This window comes from Mobula birostris, chromosome 6 (assembly GCF_030028105.1).
Source record: "Mobula birostris isolate sMobBir1 chromosome 6, sMobBir1.hap1, whole genome shotgun sequence".
In the NCBI taxonomy this organism is placed as follows: Eukaryota; Metazoa; Chordata; class Chondrichthyes; order Myliobatiformes; family Myliobatidae; genus Mobula; species Mobula birostris.
The window spans coordinates 45,269,012-45,289,509 of record NC_092375.1 but is presented as its reverse complement, the minus strand read 5'-3'; positions in this window follow the sequence as shown (position 1 = coordinate 45,289,509).

The following is a 20,498-nucleotide window of genomic DNA, read 5'->3' as shown; positions in this document are numbered from 1 at the left end:
AAGGGAAAGAGTACAGCCAATGTTTCGGGCTGAAACTCTTCAGAAGGACTGAGGGGTCTTGGCCCGAAACGTCGACTGTTTTCTCTTCTATAGATGCTGCCTGGCCTGTTGAGTTCCTCCAGCATTTTGTGTGTGTTGGTTAAGTAAATTCATTCTGATCTTTGCAACAAAAAAACCTTCAAGCCCCCGAGCCCCTATTCCAGCCTTAAATGAAACTCTTGGGGTACATCATCAATCGGCAAAGACAGTCTCAGCCACCAGTCACCAGTCACCTGGGGGGGGGGGGGGGGGGAGGATGGTAATTGAAGTTATTTTGAAACAAACTCATTGTCAATCTCTACATGGCAGTTGATACAATGATGGTTTTTGCTGTAGTCCGATGTTTTGTTTTCTTTATTGGATAATCATTCCACTTAGTCACTTTTCCAAAACATACTGTATGGTATCAAACAGATTTTCTGCTGGTCTGGCTTTTACACTCATCAAGCTTGATACCCACAGTAGGAGTGTCTAGCCATGTGATGACCTCTGACTTCATCAGGTTTTCAAACTCAGCATTCAGTTTGCCTGTGAGAGCTATTATTGGAGCAAATCTTGAAGCATGTACTTACAGCGGCTTCTGATTATCCAGTACTAGAAGGTATTTTCCCATCTCACTTTCCATTTTATTTAAACACGTCTGCAAATTAACCCAGCAGTTGCTACTTACTGACTCAGAACTTGCAACCACAGAAGCCTGCAATTTTATTATGTTCTCTGTCTACAACATTAGTTCCATTTGCTGGACCAAAAGACCACCAAGGAATGGCAGCTTGTTTTTGACTAGTGGTACCATAGCTCTGTGGTAGCGTATTTTTAGCCCTTGTTTTGTGCCTTCAATATCCCTTGCAAATTTCTTGCCAATTACATGTAGTACAAATGCCCCCTCTTCTTTCTACTTGTGTAGTAAAAGGGATCTGCTTTGAAACTTTAGCCTCCTGTGCTCTTCTGTGTTCAATGTCCCAACATTTACCTTTAAAACATAGAAGACCTACAGCACAATACAGGCCCTGCGGCCCACAAAGTTGTGCCGAACTTGTCCCTACCTTAGAGCCTACTCCAGGCTGCTCTGTGGTTCAGATCTAAAAAGGATGTATTTTGGTTCAGAATGTTGCTTGCTTCTATTGTTTGCATGATTTGTTTTTTTTTCCTCTTTCTCTGCGCACTGGGGTTTGGTCTCTTTTTTAAATTGGGTTCTTTCAGGTTTCTTGCTTTGTAAGCCAACAAATATCAAGGTTGTATAAATTATACATTCTTCGATAATAAATGTACTTTGAATTTTTGAATTGTATTCTGTGTCAGTTGTCTCCCAGAAAGTGTAATTAGCTGGTCTGACATTGTGAACTGTCTTGTCCCTGTGTTAGTATCCTTCTGCTTATTACTAATTTTTTGCCACTGCACTGAGATGAAAAATTATTCATCATTTTGCACGTATGACGTCCTTTACCACAAAATGGGCCGTTGCTTCTGCCATGTATACCATTCCATGCAATATTTGCATACATTGAACTGCTGTTATTCTTTCCTTTTGTGTTTCTGTTTGACTGCACATACAGAATTTTGTCATCTACCATCTAACTCATTAACTTTGCCTTTAGGTTACTCAAGTTCTAAAATATCTTGCCACCATTAAGTCTGTTCTTCTCGGCATTTGTTACATTAATTGTGCATCTTGAATTTTCAGCTACCATGCCAGCACAGCAACTCACAGTGAACCTTTCATATCTAATGACACCTGATGGCACACAACCATATTACTCAGATCATGGGAGATTTGACAGGAAGGATGTTAACTAGTATCAGTTGTCAGAAGATCTTTCACTTGCATATATTGGGTGTAAAGGCTATCCTCTTGTATGTTTCAGTGTGTAAGTGAACAAATGCCGAGAGCTCAGCCGTTAAAACGTGCTCAGCTACTGAGGCATGACTGACTGAGAGTTGCTGTGGTGGATGGAACAATTTCTCTTAGCTCTGGAGATTAGTTCCATTTCCATGAAAAGAACTTTGGAAGAAACTTACAACTTCATGGGAAGAAGGATTCAAGGAAGTGTCCAGACAATTAGAAAACATTGTCTGACATTTGTCTTTACTGATATTAGCTCACTTTAGGGTTACCATTTGCAGTCCATCAAGAAGCAAACATAAAATGAAGAAGCAACACACACAAAATGCTGGAGGAACTCAGCAGGCCAGGCAGGATCTATGGAAAAGAGTAAACAGTTGACGTTTCGGGCTGAGACCCTTCATCAGGACTTGGGGAAAAAGATGACGTCCGTGTAGAAAGGTGGGTGGAGGGGAGGAAAGTGATAGGTGAAAGTGGGAGGGGGGAGGGGTGAAGTAAAGAGCTAAGAAGCTGGTAAAAGAAATAAAAGGCTGGAGGAAGGAGAGAGGGTAGAATGCCTTGAAAGAATGGGAAGGGGGAAGAGCACCAAAGGGAGGTAATGAGATGAGGTAAGAGAGGGAAATAGGAATGGTGGGGGGGGGGGGGCGCAATTACCAGAAGTTTGAGAAAGCGATGTTCATGCCAACAGGTTGAGGCTACCCAAACAGAATACAAGGTGTTGCTCCTCCAACCTGAGTGTGGCCTCATCGTGGCTGTAGAGGAGGTCATGGTCAGACATGTCATAATGGGAATGGGAAGCAGAATTGAAGTGGGTGGCTACCAGGAAATCCCACATTTTCTGACATAGGTGCTTGGCGAAATGGTCTCCCAGTCTACGCCGGTCTTCACCGATATACAGGAGGCTGCACTGGTTACAGTAGATGACCCCAACAGACTCACAGGTGAAGTGTCGCCTCACCTGGAAGGACTGTTTGGGGCCCTGAATGGGAGTGAGGGAGGAGGTGTGGGGGCAAGAAGATGTATTTCGGTAGGCAGCTTAACTTGAGGAGGGCGTTCTATAGTCTTTCTTGATTGATGGAATCAAAAGAATGGGTGAGATTGATACAGGCTGTGTGCAGGATTGGTGCTGCTCTTTCCATTTCTCTTGGAGTTGTTAAAATCACAGTTAATATCATGTCCACTGTGCCTCTAGGGAAGGAATCCAAGCTGTGATATAAAGACACAGACCACAGCATGCCACATTCCCCTATCATCTGCAGCCCCTCCCCGCACTTTTATGTACTTGTTGTCTCGGAAACAATTTAATTGTCCATGTTACTGTAAAGGAAGTTAGTTTTCTTAGCGAGTTTATTCAGGTAACTTATGCGCACATTGTGTGTGGTTTTACCAATTTAGCAGCAACCTTAGACTCAGTGATGTTTAGTAATTAGAACTGGTAGTAGCAGGTGGCACAGAGTGAAAAACCCATACGCATACACTCAGAACATTAGGGAGATTTGAATTGAATGATATCAGCACAATTTCATTTGCATGTGTGAGTTTAGGCTCAAGTTTAATTGTCATTCAACCATGAATGACAACCAAATGGAACACTTTGGGACCACAGTGCAACAGCAGAAAGCACGTATACAGTGCCTATAAAAAATATTCACCCCTTGGAAGTTTTCATGTTTTATTGAATCACAGTAGATTTAATTTGGCTTTTTTGACACTGATCAACAGAAAAGACTCTTCTGTGTCAAAGTGAAAACAAATTTCTCCTAATTGTTCTAAATCTATTACAATTATCAAACACAAAATAATTGGTTGTTTAATTACTCACTCCCTTCAAGTCAATATTTAGTAGATGCACTTTTGGCGGCAATTACAACCTTGAGTCTGTGTGGACAGGACTGTTAGCAGCTTTGCACATCTGGACTCCGCAATTTTTCCCCATTCTTCTTTATAAAACTGTTCAAGCTCTGTCAGATTGCAAGGGGATCATAAGTGAACAGCCCTTTCCAAATCCAGCCACAAATTCTCAGTTGGATTGAGGTCTGGATTCTGACTAGAGTTGGTTTTACTTTGTTGATTTTAAGCCATTCCTGAGTAGCTTTGACTTTATGCTTGGGGTCATTATCTTACTGGAAAACAAATCTCCCACGATGCAGTTCTCCTGCAGACTGCATCAGGTTTTCTTCCAGGATTTCCCTGTATTTTGCTGCATTCATTTTACCCTCTACCTTCACAAGCCTTCCATGGCCTGCTGCAGTGAAGCATCCCCACAGCATGATGCAGCCACCACCATGCTTCACAGTAGGGATGGTGTGTTTTTGATGATGTGCAGTGTTTAGCCTGATGGCCAAAAAAGCTCAATTTTGCTTTCATCAGACCATAGAACCTCCTTCTAGCTGACTTCAGAGTCTCCCACGTGCCTTCCGGCAAACCCTAGCTGAGATTTTGTGTGAGTTTTTATCCCCCACAGCAGCTTTCTCTTTGTCACTCTCCCATAAAGCTGCAACTGGTGAAGCACCCTGGCAAGAGTTGTTGAATGCGCAGTCTCTCCCATCTCAGCTACTGTAGATTGTAACTACTTCAGCTGCAATAGGTCTTTTGGTGGCCTTCCTCACTAGTCCTCTTCTCATATGGTCACTCAGCTTTTGAGGTTGGGCTGCACTAGGCAGATTTACAGCTGTGCCACATTCTTTCCATTTCTTGATGATTAACTTAACTGTACTCCAAGGCGTATGCAGTGATTCAGAAATTTTGTTGAATTCATCTCCTGACTTGTGCCTTTACAATAACCTTTTTGCAGAGTTACTTGGAGTGTTCTTTTGTCTTTATAGTGTAGTTTTTGCCAGGACACTGACTCACCAGCAGCTGGGCCTTCCAGATGCATGTGTATTTCTACTACAAACAATTGAAACACTTTTTAACTGCACACAGGTCAGAATCAGGTTTATTATCACTGGCATTGTGTGAACTCGATCTCCATTTAACTCATTATATGATTTCGAAAACCAATTGGCTGCACCGGTGACGATTTGGTATGTCACAGGGGCGAATTATTTTGTATTTTATATTTGGAATTAATTTAGATCACTTTGTAGAGTTCTGTTTTCACTTTGACGTGAAAGATTCTATCTGTTGAACGATATCAAAAAAGCCAAATTACATCCACTGTGATTCAGTGTTGTAAAACAATAAAACATAAATTTCCGGGGCGGGGGGGAATACTTTTTATAGGCAATGCAGGCGCATATAAGTTATCAGTGAAATGTGTTGAAGGAGTTTGTGTGTGTTTGGGTACAGTTTCAATGCATGGTACATATAGAGTCGTAGAACGCTACAGCACAGAAAGAGACCCTTGAGCCATCTAGTCCTGATGAAGGGTCTCCAACATGCCAACTGTTTATTCACTTCCATAGATGGTGCCTGGCCTGCTGAGCTTCTCCAGCACTTTGTTTGTGTTGCTCAGTGGAAAAAGCTGGCTTACATTTACCTTCATCAAATCTCCCCTCATTCTTCTATGCCCTAGAGAGTGAAGTCCTAACCTATTGAACCTGACCCTTTCGCTCAGGTCTTCAAGTCCTGGCAACATACTTATAAATTTTCTCTGCACTCCTTCAATCTTATTCACATCTTTCCTGTTGTTAGGTGACCAGAACTGCACATAATGCTCCAAATTAGGCCTCACCAACATCTTGAACAGCTTCAACATAACATCCTAACTCCTGTATTCTATCTTCGATTTATGAAGGCCAATATGCCAAAAGCTTTCTTTACAACTCAATCTACTTGTGATGCCTCTTTCAAAGAATTATGGATCTGCATTTCCAGATCTCTCTGTTCTATCACACTCCTCAGTGTCCTACGGTCTAAATTAGGCACTGTTCACTGTGTCAATCTTGCCCTGGTTTGTCCTCCCAAAGTGAAATACCCCACATTTGTCTGTATAAAATTCTATCTACCATTTTCACCCCATTTTTCTGGCTGGTCCAGATGTACAGTACGTACATACAAGATGTTCAGTGAAGGGAAATAAAAAATTCCACAGAACAATGATGAAGACAAAGTGTCACATGCCTTTGGTAACAGATGAGGATCACTATTAAAAATATCCTTACATCTGTCGATGCTTTCCTCTAGTGGTATTTCTGAGCTTCTGATGCTACAGACCCTGCAAGGCAATGCGGCCCTTACATTATTAAACTCCATCTTCTCGGTCCTGAAGAAGGTTCTTGGCCCGAATCATCAACTGTTTATTAATTTCCATAGATGCTGCCTGACCTTATCCTTGATCTCTCCAGCAAAAAGGAAACAGACTGCCACACCCCTCATCATTTCATTTCCTCCTATCAAATGTTCCCTCGGCTTTATTTTCTTAAAATAAAACATTCTCATGGTCTCTCTTATCTATCCCGGTAATGATAGTCCCTTATCACAGGAATGTTTACTTGAACGTCTCCAGTGCCTTTACGTTGTCTCTATAATCTGGCAATCAGAATTGAACACAATATTCTATTTTTTTAAAAAAATCAACATTCAGTGTGGAATAGGCCTTTCCGGCCCTTCAAGCTGTGCTGCCCAGCAACCCCCAATTTAACCCTAGCCTAATCACAGAACAATTTACGGTGGCCAATTAATCTACCAGCCCATACCTCTTTGGATTGTAGGAGGAAACCGGAGCACCCAAAGGAAACCAGGAGAAATTTCTACCAGTGTTTCATCAAGATTCAGAATAACCTACCCATTTTTAAATTGCACATTTGTTGATGAAATTCAGAATTAAGAATGCCTTATCAACCACTATCAATCAGGCCTATCACTTTTATTGATTTGTGTACACAAATACTCACAGATTTCAATACTACATGCCTTTTTGAACAGCTGTTCTATGTTGTCTCTCTTTATCTGTCCTCCCAAAATGCATCAATGCACATTTGTCCACATTAAACTTCATCAGCCATGATTTGCATTTACAATCCATCACCAGATCTTTTTAGTTCACAACACCACCAAAACTTGAGTCATCTTCACATTCAGAAATTGTGGTTTGCAACCACAAGTCTAAGGCTCATTCATGTAGAATTAAAAAAAAACAGCAATGGCCCCTACAACAGTCCCTGGGGAATCCCACCATTCAGTTTTCTCCAGCTGAAGAAAACAGTTTGCCACAGCAACAACCACAAAATGTTGGAGCAACTCAGCAGGTCAGGTAGCATCTATGAAGAGGAATAAACAGTCAGTGTTTTGGGTCAAGACCTTACATTAGGACTGGTGAGGAAGGGTGGGGAAGGGGGGGGAGGGGCAATTTCTTTTTATACTTACCTCAGTTGCATCTTGTCTGGGACTGGTAATGCAATGAGCACTCCGGGCCTGTGGGGGGAGCCAAAGACTGTTTTGCCCCCAGGTTTTTAAGATTACCTTAATTAGCTAATTGTTGCTTAACTTGTATTTTAATTGCTTAACCTTGTGAAGTTTATTTTGATAGACTCCGGGCTTCTGGGTGACCTGTACTATTTAGGCGGATGATCCTTTTGCTTATCACAGGGTCCTAGTTTTGGAGCATGTTTCATATTGCAGTGTCGCTCAGTTGAGCCACCCAATGTTGTGTTGGAATTCCAATGTATAAACTGTCTGCTGTCTCTACATGGAATCCGTCTTTCCTCTGCACTTGGGTTTCATCATTACCAGTAAACACCATGGCAAGTGAAGTACATACTTGGAGTTCAGCCAACTGTTCTAATAGCCCAAAAAGGAATTAGAAAAGTTGGCTGGACTCCAAGTAGGTACAATACTTAATGGATAACTGTATTGTTATAATTATTTAATGTATCTAGTGTCACGATTATCTCCCCCTTCACTGTTACTTTAGAACCTCTCATCACCATATGAAATTCTGCCAACAATAGCTGTGTTGTCAGCAAATTTATTGAGAGCATTTGAACGGTGCCTAGCCACACCATGTAGAGAGATTGGAGCAGTCCCCTTGATTATCAGCGACGTGGAGATGTTATTTCTGATCTGCGCAGATTGTGGTCTTCCAGGGAGGAAGTTAAGGATCCGGTTGCAGAGGGACGTACAGAGGCCCAGGATCTGGAGGTTTGGAGTTTAGTGCCTCAGGATACTAAAATCTACACTGATTTTCTTACATAACTGGAACATCACCCACTACACACTGCCAAGGACTAACTACGTACCAAATACATATGACTAATGTCCAGTCCTTCCAAAGCTATTTGGGATTTCTATAAATCACTCCGCAGAGTTCACCAATAAACATATCTGGAGCACAACACTACAGACCTCCTTAATTGTGGTTTCTCCAGCAAATATAGCCAGACAATAAATAAAATACACATGAAAATATATAAAGAATCATGAATTCAATTTAACTCAGTGAGAGATTAAAGCTGATGGAAGGTTCACTTTAGTGAAATGCATAATTTTCACATCACATGGGGGTTAGATGATGAATTTATCTGGTAACTTCCTTCACTCAACAGACTGTTAATATAGATCCACACCTCCTTTGGTCTTTCCTGCTGTACAAACACCCATAAAATTCCCTGGAATGCCAATTGTTAACCTATTAGATACTGAAAATAATTCATGTTTTTGGATATATAGTATAGTAAGTGAAAGAATGGTTGCACTTCCCACTCTGATAAGACATTAAAAACCCTAAAGCCCCGCAGAAGGAAAAAAGATTTCCACTGTTGTCCTGCACAAAATTCTTCTCTCACCAACATCAGCTGTGCCTTAAGATTTCTCTCAACTTTATTTCAAATAAGTAACATATTGATAAGTAGAAAATGCCAGAAACACTCAGAATGTCAGGTAACATCGGGAAGAGAACAAGAGCTAATGTAATAGTTTCTCCTTCCATAGCTGCTGCTTGGACAGTGTTTCTGGGAGATTCTGCTTTTGTTTCAGATGTCCAGCATCTGCAGTATTTGATTACCATGGTGGTAGCGCCCCTTTCTTTAGAGATTGCTATGACAAGTAGAAAATAAAAGTTAGAACTACCTTTAACTCCAAATCCTACAGATGCTGAGCTTTTCATACATACAGATGAGCAGAAGAGATAAAAATTCTTGTGCCCTTGGAAACAAAGGCTTGATCATGGCCAGTTCACACTGCAGAAGGATTTAGCAGGGCTGAAAAACTGGAATTGCAGATGAATATTGGAGCAATTCCAGGTTCAAGGTATGGCAAGGTACTGCATTCTCACTCACTGAACCAGAAAAAGAGAAATCATTGCAAGCATTCAACTGTTCAGGTAGCTTCTTCAAAGAGAAAAAGAACTGAAATTGAAACTCCTGACGAAGGGTCTCGGCCTGAAACGTCGACTGCACCTCTTCCTACAGATGCTGCCTGGCCTGCTGCGTTCACCAGCAACTTTGATGTGTGTTGCTTGAAATTGCAATTTGATTACTTTAATCCAGTTCTCACTAGTATTGAAGCCTAATGCTTTTGCAATCCAAAGTTTCTTCAGACATCGAGAATGAAGCACAAAGCTTGCTGCTTACAGCCATTTTATTAAGTGTTACAAGAACAAAGAATAGACAAGGAACTAGGAACCGAGAGAACAAGGAAATGACAAAGAATAAAAACAGTCATGGTTGTCTCATACTCATACTAAGGGCAACAAAATTCCATCGATAACAATTAATCTATAAAATAGCCAGATTCAAGCAATGTGATACCTGCTGTAGAAAACTAAAAAGCTTCTAGAAAAATACAAAAGCAACTGTACTGTAATTGCTGGAAAATTCAGTGAGCAATTACAAGAATATACAATAAAAACATGAGCATAGAGAAGTTATAAGGAAAATTACAAGAAAAAAAACAATTCAACACCTAATGCAACACTTGACAGATGAATTCTGCTTTTCCCCATCATGGATGCTGCCCGGCCTGCTGAATATTTCCAGCAATTCTTGTCCTTATTTCTCTTCTGTTGTAATTTTATTTTGTGCTCATTCACTGATGAGGCCAGCTCTGACAGTGTTTACTTATCCACCATAACCTTAACCCATAAAGCCTGCTCCTGTTGAATCTTCCTCCAAGCTGATAATAGAGAGATCATACAGCATGGAAACTGATCCTTCACATTGACCACTCAAACACCCATTTACATTTATCCTATTTTGGCCTTCCCATTTTCCCCGTTGACTCCTTCCAGCTTCCATTACTCACCAGCAGTTGACATGCAATTCATGTTGGCCAATTGACCTAGAAACCTACACATCTTTGGAGGAAACCCACATGGTCACACGGAAAATGTGCAAACTCCACAGTAGACAGCGTTGGAAGTTGGGACTGAACCCAGATCACTAAATGTCAGGCAGCAAAGTGCAACCAGACTGTGGTTGTTTAGCATATATCTTGGCATCAGCTCTAACAGCTCCTGCTTGCAGACATGTTATGGCATCTTCCCTCTCTCCTCATAGCAACACAATTCTTACCTCAACTGACACATTGTACTTGTCAGCTATTGAAGTGATCACATGTCTTTTGTGGGACAGTTTGCTGCCTTGACAAGCTGTGAGGAAACGTATTCCCTTTGATATAGCTTACAAAGTTTGAGCAAGCTGCGCTCTGCATACCATCACTGTCCAACTCATTGCAAGACAAATTAGCCTAACTAGAGAGTGATGGTATGTAATACACAGCATGCTTAAACATTGTAAACCATATCAGTAGGAATCTGAATCTGATTCTGATTCCCCATCCTAAAAGAATCCATTAATTGCTTCAATATCTACTTTGGAAAGAGCACTGGATGCTGTGGGGCCTGGCCAGTTTGGTTCTCAAGGTCCCAGGCGACTGGAGCAAGGATCTAGGAGGATGGAATAAGGAGCTGAGGGTCAATCTCAGTTTCATAAGAACATAAGAAATAGGAGCAGGAGTAGGCCACCTGGCCCATCAAGCCTGTTTCACCATTCAATAAGATCATGGCTGATCTGGTCATGGATTCATCTCCACCGACCTGCCTTTTCCCCATAACCAAATTCCCCTACTATGCAAAAATCTATCCAACCTTGCCTTAAATATATTTACTGAGGTAGTCTCCACTGTTTCATTGGGCAGAGAATTCCACAGATTCACTGCCCTCAGGGAAAAGCAGTTTCTCCTCATCTCTGTCCTAAATCTACTCCCCCGAATCTTGAGGCTCTGTCCCTTAGTTCTAGCCTCACCTGCCAGTGGAAACAACTTTCCTGCCTCTGTCTTATCTATCCCTTTCATAATTTTATATGTTTCTGTAAGATCTCCTGTCATTCTTCTGCATTCCAGTGAGCGCAGTCCCAGGGGACTCAATCTCTCCTCAATAGTCTCACCCCCCTCATCTCTAGAATCAAACAGGTGAACCTCCTCTTCACCACCTCCAAAGCCAGTACATAATTCCTCAAGTAAGGAAACCAGAGTAACACCCATGCATACCAACTCTCTGCTTTCTATGAGTTACCCAATCCTCTATCCGTGCTAATACATCACTCCCAACTCTATGCATCCTTATCTTATAGACAAGTCTTTTATGTGGCATCTTATTGAATGCCTTCTGGAAATCCAAGTAACATCTACCTCTTCCCCTCTATCCACTGTGCTCATTATATCCTTAAAGAAATCCAGTAAGTTTGTCAAACAGGACCTGCTTTTGCTGAATCCATCCTGCATCTGCCTGATGGATCTATTTCTTTCCAGATGCCTTGCTATTTCTTCTTTAATGATAGCTTCAAGCATTTTCCCAACTACAGAAGATAAACTAAATGGCCTATAGTTACTTGCCTTTTGCCTATATCCTTTTTTGAACAGTGGTGTGACACTCGCTGTCTTTCAATCTACCAGAACCTGCCTAGAATCCGGAGAATTTTGGTAAGTCTCCACTAAAGCCTCTACTATAACCTCTGCCATTTCTTTCAGCACCATGAGATGCATTCCATCAGGACCAGGGAACTTATCTATCTTCAGGCCCACAAGTTTGCTCAGCACTACCTCTTTATTGCATTGAGGTCTATAACATCTCTCTTTGGCATGTTAGACACGTCCTCCACCGTGAAGACCTACACAAAACAGTCATTCAAAGCCTCTGCCATTTCCTCATTACCTCCTTGTCCTTCAAGAGACTTATGTTTGCTTTAGCCACCCTTTCCGCTTTATATAATTATAAAAACCGTTACTATCCGCTTTTATATTTTGTGCTAGTTTATTTTCATAATCTAGCTTCCTTTTTTTTTCTGCTCGCTTAGTGCTTCTTTGTTGCTTTTTAAAGTTTTCCCAGTCTTCCAGTTTCCCACTACTCTTGGCGACTTTTTATACATGAGCTTTTAGTTCAATGCCTTCTTTTATTTCCTTACTTATCCATGGCTGGCTCTCCCCACCCTTACTGTCCTTGCTTTTAACTGGAATATACTTTTGTTGAGCACCATGAAAAAAATCTCTGAAAATGTTCCACTGTTCCTCAACTGTCCCACCATACAGCCTATGTTCCCAGTCAACGTTAGCCAAATCCTCTTTCATCCCATTCTATTATCCACTCCTTTGTTTAGGAATAATACACTGGTTTTAGATCAAACTACTGGATCCTCCATTTGTATGAGAAACTCAATCATACTGTGATCACTCTTTCCAAGTGGATCCCCAACTACAAGATCCCTAATCTTACCTATCTCATTGCACAGGACCAGATCTAAGATAGCACATTCCCTTGTAGGTTCAATTACATGTTGTTCAAGAAAGCCATCATAGATGCATTCTATGAAGTTCTCCTCAAGACTGCCTTGACCAGCTTGATTCATCCAACCTATGTGGAAGTTAAAGACCCCGTGATAACTACTGTTCTATTCTTACGTGCCTCAAATATTTCAGTTTATTGCCCGTGTCACTGTAATCTTATTATTTGGTGGCTAATAGACAACTTCCACCAGTGATTTTTTCCCTTTACTGTTCCAAATCTCTACCCAGATGGATTTCAGTATTCTGCTCTTTTGATCTTATATCGTCTCTGGCTATTGCCCTGATCTCCTCTTTAATTAAGAGTACTACCCCTCCCCCCTTACCTTCCTGCCTATCCTTCTGTATTACCTGATATCCCTGGATATTTAATTCCCAATCCTCTCCACTCCGCAACCACATTTCTGTAATGGCCACTAAATCATATGCCTTTGTACTGATTTGTGTCACAAGTTCACTGACCTTGTTTCATATACTAAGGGGCATTCAAATAAAGTGCCCTTACACTCATTGCACCTTTAAAATGTAGTTACCTCTGTCTCTTTCGTACTTGACTTTTCTGCACTCCACCCTTACTTTTCTCTTTTTGTATCTTTTGCTTTTACTTTATCTAAACTTTTCTCTTTTACTTTATCCATACTTCTCCAATCTATTGAACCCACCCCCTTTCTATTTAGTTTAAAGCCCTATCCACAACCCTAGTTATGCGATTCACTAGGATCCAGGTCCCTTCATGGTTCAGGTGGAGCCTGTCTCAATGGAACAGCTCCCTCCTTCCCCAATACTGGAGCCAATTTCCCATGAATTCAAACCCACTTCTCTTACACCAATCCTTGAGCCGCGCATTCAACTCTCTAATCTTCTTGAGCCTGTGCCAATTTACATGTGGCTCAGGTAGTAATTCAGAGATTACCACCTTTTTGGTTCTTCTTTTTAATTTAGTCCCTAGCTGCTCAAATTCCCTCAGCAGAACCTGTTTCCTCATTCTACCTATGTTGTTGGAGCCCACATGGACCACGACAACTGGATCTTTCCCCTCCCACTGCAAATTCCTCTGCAGGTCAGATAAGATGTCCTGAACCTGGGCACCAAGCAGGCAACACAGCCTTTGGGACCCTCTATCCTCATGACAGAGAACTCTGTCTATTCCCTGACTCTACTATCCCCAATTTCTCTTCTCCCCCGCCCGCTTGAATGGCTCCCTGCACTACGGTGCCACAGTTAGGTTGCTCATCCTTCCTACAGCCTCCACTCTCGGGGAGTAAGAATCTCAGACCTGCTGGACAAGCTCAAGGGCTGAGGCTCCTCCAGCACTGTCTCTTGGATCCCACTGTCCGGCCCACTTGCCGTCACACCCTCCTGTCCCTGACCACAGACCTCAGGAGGCAGTTACTCTAATGTGTGTGACTACCTCCTGAAACAGAGATTCCAGGTAACTCTCCCCTCCCTGATGTGCCACAGTGTTTGAAGCTCAGGTTCCAGGTCATCAACTTTGAGCCCGAGTTCCTCGAGCAGCCAACACTTGCTGCAGATGTGATCACCAGGAACCACAATGGAGTCCACCAGCTCCCACATCAGTCAGCAGCAGCACATCACCTGATCCTGCATCATCCCTACTTTATTTAATTAGCAATAATTAAGTAATTTTTAAAATTTAACTACTACAAAAGCCTTACCTGCTACTTACCTGTGCATCATCGCTGAAGCCTCTTGAGCTAAACCCTCAAGTTCCCACTCCTACACTGGTCCACTCACACAATGGCCACTCTGCTTTGACCCTGCTTTACTTCATTTGCTCCTGCTAATGAATTGCCAATCGATTGGTCTGCCGCTAATGCTGGATCGATCTGTTGTGACAGGACAGCCACCTTAGTGTTCTTGGAGATGGGTTGATAGGAGATGGAGTTGAATTGTTTGACGAAAAGGGCCCAGCAAGTCTGACATGGGTTGATTTGGTGGGTCTGTTGAACGGATACAAGTTTCTGGACTTGAGCAGCTCCCTGTCTCCTACTCCTCAACAGTGCTGTGCGGAGTTGAACTTGCACGAGAAGACAGCACAAGGGTGTGTCTGTCAGTCCAGTCCTCGCCAGGAAAGGATTGCCCTGGCGCTCTTGTCAGATGCATCCACCCCTACCGCAGGAGGTTTAGATGATCGAGACTGGGAGCAGTGGTGAAGTAACTCTTGAGCTCCTCAAAAGTGTGGTCCGTGACAGCAGACCAAGAGTTAGGTAACTTGGTGAAGGAGGTGAGAGGAGCAGTGATTCGGCTGTAGTTTCTGATGAACAGGCAGTAGAAATTGGAGAAGACCAAGAAGTGCTGTAGTTGTTTGAGGGAGCGTCGTCAGGGCCAATGATGCCATACACTTTCTCTGGGTCCATAGTTATGCCTTGGGGTGAAAGGACATAACCCAGGAAGGAAATGACTGGGACATGGAGCTCACATTTTTCTAACTTGCTATTGCAATTGATTTTTGAGGAGACACTGAAGGAATGATCGGATGTGACTGATATGGTCTTGGGGATCCTTGGAGAAATTGAGCTGGACAAACACACATGTGTAACATGTCTCAGAAGATTTCGTTGATGAAGGCTTGAAAAACTTCTGGACTGTGGGAAAATTTGAAACGGATCAGAAAGTATTTGTAGTGGCCAGTGGGTTCATCCCCACTGGTCGAAATGGATCAGGTTGTATGTACTCCCTAGATCCAGTTTAATGAACATGTAGGCCCTGCGGAGTGTTTCAGATATGTTATTCATCAAGGAGAGAGGGTAATGGTTCTTCATGGTGAAGACAAGGTCATGAATGCAGGAGCAAGGGTAATCCAAGAGAGGGATGTTGGCTGAGTCGATCACAAGGGATTGAATAGACTTACGGTGCTCTCGGATGCTCATGTGCACAGGCCGCATAGATGCTCCAACCATCCCAGATACAAAGGGGCGTCCGTCTATGGCTGTGATGCAGGAGCTGAGAGAGTTAGGCTTGGTAGGGAGTGCAAACTGCACACACAGAGTCCAGACAAGACAGTTGCCTGCTTCGCCAGAATCTACTGGAGCCTCTGTGTCCTCAGAGTCACCGGAGTGTAGAGGAGAAGAGAAAGAGTCATTAAGGGAATGAGAGGCTGGGGGGAGCTTACCAGATGGAAGGCCCTCCTCTCTACCTGGTGATGCTGTTTCCTGGACACAGTGGGCATTTGATGCGCGAGTGATTGGCGGCTCCACAGTAAGCACACAAGTTGTTTCTCCACAGATACACACGTTCTTTGGGGGGGGTGGGGGGAATGTTAGATGAGCTCTCCCTAACTGAAGGTGTTCATGAGGGTCCTGCAGCCTAAAATGGTTCTGGGAATGGAAGTGGGATTCTGACTGATGACCTGGAGGGTCATTCCATAAGACACTTGTCAATTTGGAGGGTCAGAGTGAAGAGGCTTTCAAGATCAGTGGGCATTTCCCAGGCAGATATTTTGTCTTTCAAGCGTTCTGGGATGCCATGGGGGTAATGGGCCAGCAGCACTTCTGCAGTCCAGCCATACTCTGCCACAAGGGCCCCGAATTCCACAGGGTGAGCTTTGGCGTAGGCAAAGTATTCAATCCGTTGCTCCCCTTCAACTTCCCGGATGGTCAGAAACATGGCACACCACAACAAAGAATCTCATATTTATCGCAAACGATGGTTTTGTTGTCCCAGGTCAGAGTACTCCCAGTCGAGACAGAGACAACAAAGGCAATCTTGGCTTAATGTGTCAAACATAGATGGCTGGAGTTCAAAGCGCAAAACAAAAAATAGGACAGGAAACTATGGCATCGGGTTTGAGACCTCTTGAAGTATTCAGGCACCAGAATCCAGGGCTCAGAGGCAGGAGGTTGACTGTTGTGGGTTTGCTGTACCGAGGCAGTGTCACAGTGGTGGGGGCATTGGGAGCAAGGGTGGACCCAAATGCGAGACACATCTTGTGAGGTTACTTAGATTTAGTTTATTGTTCGATACCAGGAGAGCAAGGCAGGAGCAGGAAATAGCGAACAGGACGAGGACTCAGGACTACGACTAGGCTGGAACCAAGGGTCTGGGCTTGGACTCGGAATCAGCTCCCAGAACTAAAGGAGACATGAAGAGGCTAGGGTATGGACTCCGAGCCAGAGACTGGGCAAGGACCCAGTACCTGGGTTTTGCCTCTGGCTCGGACCCCAGAACCAGGCAAGGACATGACATGGGCTAGAAGAGGAGGAACATGGGAACACAGAGCCTCGGTCTCGGGAGAGCAGGTACACGGAACCATGGACACATACACAGAACACAGAGTTGGGACCCCCCCCCCTTGGGTACAGGACATAGGGCCGGGACTCACACACAGAACAGAGAGCCGGGACCCCTCCTTGGGTACAGGACATAGGGCTGGGGCTCATGACCCTCCGCGGGGCAACGGCAAGACGGCCTGACTTACCCCATGGAGGCGAGGACAAGACAAGACAGAACATGACCTCCCACGGGGCAATGGCAAGACGGCCTGACTTACCCCACAGAGGCGAGGACAAGACACGACAAGACATGACCCCCTGCAGGGCAACGGCAAGAGGGCCTGACTTACCCCACGGAGGCGAGGACAAGACAAGACAAGACATGACTCCCCGCGGAGCAACGGCAAGAGGGCCTGACTTACCCCACGGAGGCGAGGACAAGACAAGACCAACACAAATGAACACCAAACAGTACCTATCTAGCTCCGGTGATGGAACTAGACCGAAGTGCAGGCGGGGGCTGCAGACGAGGGCTAGAGGCGAGAGGGGCAGAGAAGAGATTCAGACAAGGGGGTAGGACAGGAATCACAGACCGCCAGGACCAGGACTTGACTCAGAACTGGGAAGCCGCCAGGGACAGGACTTGACTTGGCGCTTGAATGCCGCCAGAGCCAGGACTTGACTTGGAGCCTCCGGGTAGTGGCGAGCTCTCGACTCGGCCCAGGAACAGTAGACAGCGGTTCTTGATTCCCTCCGGCGGGTTAACTGATGAACCCACCTCGGTGAGGAAACTTTGCAGGCTTGCTTTGGCGAGGTAACTTGACAGGGTTGCTCCGGTGAGGAAAGGCGAATTACCAGCACTCGCTTCGGCAGAGACTAGGCTTCCTCCCGGCCAGATGACTTCGGCACACCGTACCTTGGATGACTTTGCAGACGCTCCCGCGCCGAATGGCTGAAAGCCGGAGAATATAAACTACCGGTTCAGCCGAGTGTTAATTGCCTCTAATCACCAAAGTCGAGGGACACGGGAAAACAGGGAATCAACGGTCCGGATCGTAACATAAACAAGGTAAATTTAAAGGGACCCCGATCCAGACCATGACAGGCAGAGAGTTGGAAGAGAGTTGTGAGCAGATAGTGTGAATGGTTTCCTGCTGCCTCTGGATCGTATGCTCATGTTGATGGAAGACTTCCCTTAGGTAAGCATTCTCTGCTAGGTTAATCATTGTTCACTCATCCTGTCAGGTAACATAGAGGAAGCTTCAGCCAAAAGCAAAGCCAAGGAGATGATTTAGCAGTAAGCAACACCTTACTAATAAACTGCAAAATAACATTCATGAAAGGCCACAAAACAAGAGAGACCAGACACTAGACACAACAGACAACAAGGTAACTGAGGGGTACGAGCAACTGTTGAGGCTGGTTGGTTTGATGAGTGGATGAGAGCTGGGTTTAAAAAGGCTGTAGGTGTTGAGTTGGAAATGAGTGGCAGGTGACTCCTGTTGGCTGGCTGGAACCTGGGACGAGACTGCATGTGCAGGTCTGATGCCTGTACCTCTTTCCTGATGTCGGCAGTGAGAAGAGAGCACAGCCTGGATGGTGAGAACCCTTACAAGGGAGGACTTCAATCCAGACTAATAATTTGGGGCATGAAACTTTGACTACCCAGTGTCTTCTTAGCTAATATACAATCGCTGGAGTACAAGAGCTCTTCTTCTGCTGTCTCCCTCTCCGTTGCCTACGTCTTTGGCAAGGACTCTTCAGCCTGCACTGATGACCATTTCTCCCATCTTCAACCCTCCTCCCCTTCCTGGACACCCCGCTCTGGTCTTCTGCCTGCGCTGGATTTTTTTTTCTTAAACTCCTAACTGCCTGGACTATACCTCTTCCCACCATGTCACTTGTAAAAATGCCATCCCTTTTCTCGGGTCCTCCATCTCTGCCACATCTGCTCACAGGATGAGACTTTTCATTCCAGAACTAATGAGATGTCCTCCTCCTTCAAAGAAAGGGGCATCTCTTTCTCCACCATCTACACTACCCTCACCCTCATCTCTTCCACTTTACATGTCTGCCCCCATCCCATCCTCTCACTGCCACACCAGGGCACCTCTTGTTCTCACTTACTACACCTCTAGACTCTGTGTCTAGCATACAGTTATCCACAACTTCCACCTTCTCCAATGGGATCCCACCACCAAGCACATCTTTCCTCCCTCCACTTTCTGCTTTCGGCAGGGTTTTATTCCCTATGCAGCTCCCTTGTCCACACATCCCTCCCAACTGATCTCCTGCCTGGCCCTTATCTTTGCAAGTGGAACAGGTGCTACACCTGCTCCGAACACCTCCTCTCTCACTACCATTCAGGGCCCCAAAGAGTCCTTCCAGGTGAGGTGATACTTCACCTGCAAGTCTATTGGGGTTATCTACTGTATTCAGAGCTCCTGATGCGGCCTCATGTATATTGATCATGTCACGAACCCCGTGACGGGAATAAAGAACCAGCAGAGATGGAGAACACTTTGGAGTCCAGTATTGCTATAAACTAATAATATTTATTAGTAACTACGCAATACAGTATTATAAATGTAGATAAATCAAACAGGTTAGCAATAATTATATATATATGTAAGTATATCAGTAAGTGTGGAAATATATGTATGAAAAACCAAGCTTCTTTCAGTCTAGGGGTAAAAGATACAGTCTTACGATGATGAGTAAAGTTCAGTTCAGTTCAGTTCATGGTATTTAGTTGAGTAGTGATGGAGAGAGAGAGAGAGAGAGAGAGATAAGTCTTCAGGTGAGCTGACACTGTCGATCTTCTCGTTGTCCTTCGAAATCCTTTAAAAGTCACCAACTGTGATTTTAACAAAGGGGACCGAGGGTGGACACATGGACAACTCCCCACCAGTCAACCCTTTTCCTCTTTCCACTGCAAGAGCGATGGATCGATCCGCCTGATTGATCCTCCAAAACCCACTTTTCCTGCGGGCACAACAATGCTCATTCAGTGTCCAAACATGTGTCTAAGGTCTGTATCATCTGATCTCCTATTTACCTTCCTGTACTGAGCATCAATTGTCATTCAAATAATCTCTCCTTTCTCTCTCTGTGAAAGAAATGCACAAGCAAGCGAACTGTCCTTGAAGAAAGTGTCAACAACCTGCCGGAAATCATAACATCGAGTGTCCATTAAATTGCACAGCCTTCGGTCAACGTAGCAACTTACGAGCTGCTCGGTGCTGTCTCCAACTCCAGCAGAAATTCAGAAGTTAACCAGGTCTTTCTTGTGCCTTGAAGTGACAGTCCATCCATTAATCATCTCTCTCTCTTTTACGAACAAGCTATCGATGTTAGATAACTCTCTCTCTCTCTTTTCAAAAGCACAGTTAATAGGAGTACTTCAGGATCCCCTCACGATGAGACCTGACGCAGATTGTGAGACCACTTAGCCGAGCACCTACACTCCGTCCACCAGAAAAAAGTGTGAACCCATTTCAATTCCACTTCCAATTCCCATTCCAACTCCGGCATGTCAGTCCACAGCCTCCTCTGCTGCTGCGATGAGCCAACACTCAGGTTGGGGAGCAACACCTTTCACTGTGCCAGAGGGAGGGTGACGGGCAGGTGAGAAGATAAGCTGAGAGAGAAACAGGAATAAGGAA